Here is a 619-nt window from a genome sequence, read left to right as displayed (position 1 = left end):
GGATACTTTGTAGACTTGAGCGAAATCGAGTATTTTTTCAAACTAAAAGAAGCCAGCAAAAAAACAATTACCTATAACTGAGCAAGATCTGGTTATCCAAGTCTCGGGCCAACTAATGATTATGTTACAGAATCTTAGGTCTTAACTCCGATATCATATAATTTAGAGAATTATAATAAACGCTCTGAGATATCTTCATCAATTGAGACATATATAATAACTACTCCCAGATATCTTTATCAATTTACAGATATATAATAAACGCTTTCTATCAATTTAAGAAAGACCTTATTAAAAATGGAGATATCTTATATAATCCGTATTATGTGGGATTTTTTTTTCTCTATTTTTGTTTTTTTCAATAAATATGTTATTTTTTTTTATTTTTTTTGTTTAAAGCTAGGCTGTCTGTATTTTACTTAAAAATGTATTCGATACTTTTGCAATCTATTGTTGAGTATTAAATGTTGATTGTTTGTTGTGTATACTTGATACTGTCCCGTAGAAGAGGGATCATAATCCATTTACAATTTCGTCACACAGTTGTACAGATAAAAACATGCAAAATGCTTACTTGGTAACTGCTTGATTAAAGAGACGAGTCGGTTTTGAAACTGTC

The sequence above is a fragment of the Mizuhopecten yessoensis genome, unplaced genomic scaffold, assembly GCF_002113885.1.
Source record: "Mizuhopecten yessoensis strain PY_sf001 unplaced genomic scaffold, ASM211388v2 scaffold6265, whole genome shotgun sequence".
Taxonomy (NCBI): domain Eukaryota; kingdom Metazoa; phylum Mollusca; class Bivalvia; order Pectinida; family Pectinidae; genus Mizuhopecten; species Mizuhopecten yessoensis.
Note: the sequence above shows the minus strand (reverse complement) of the source record.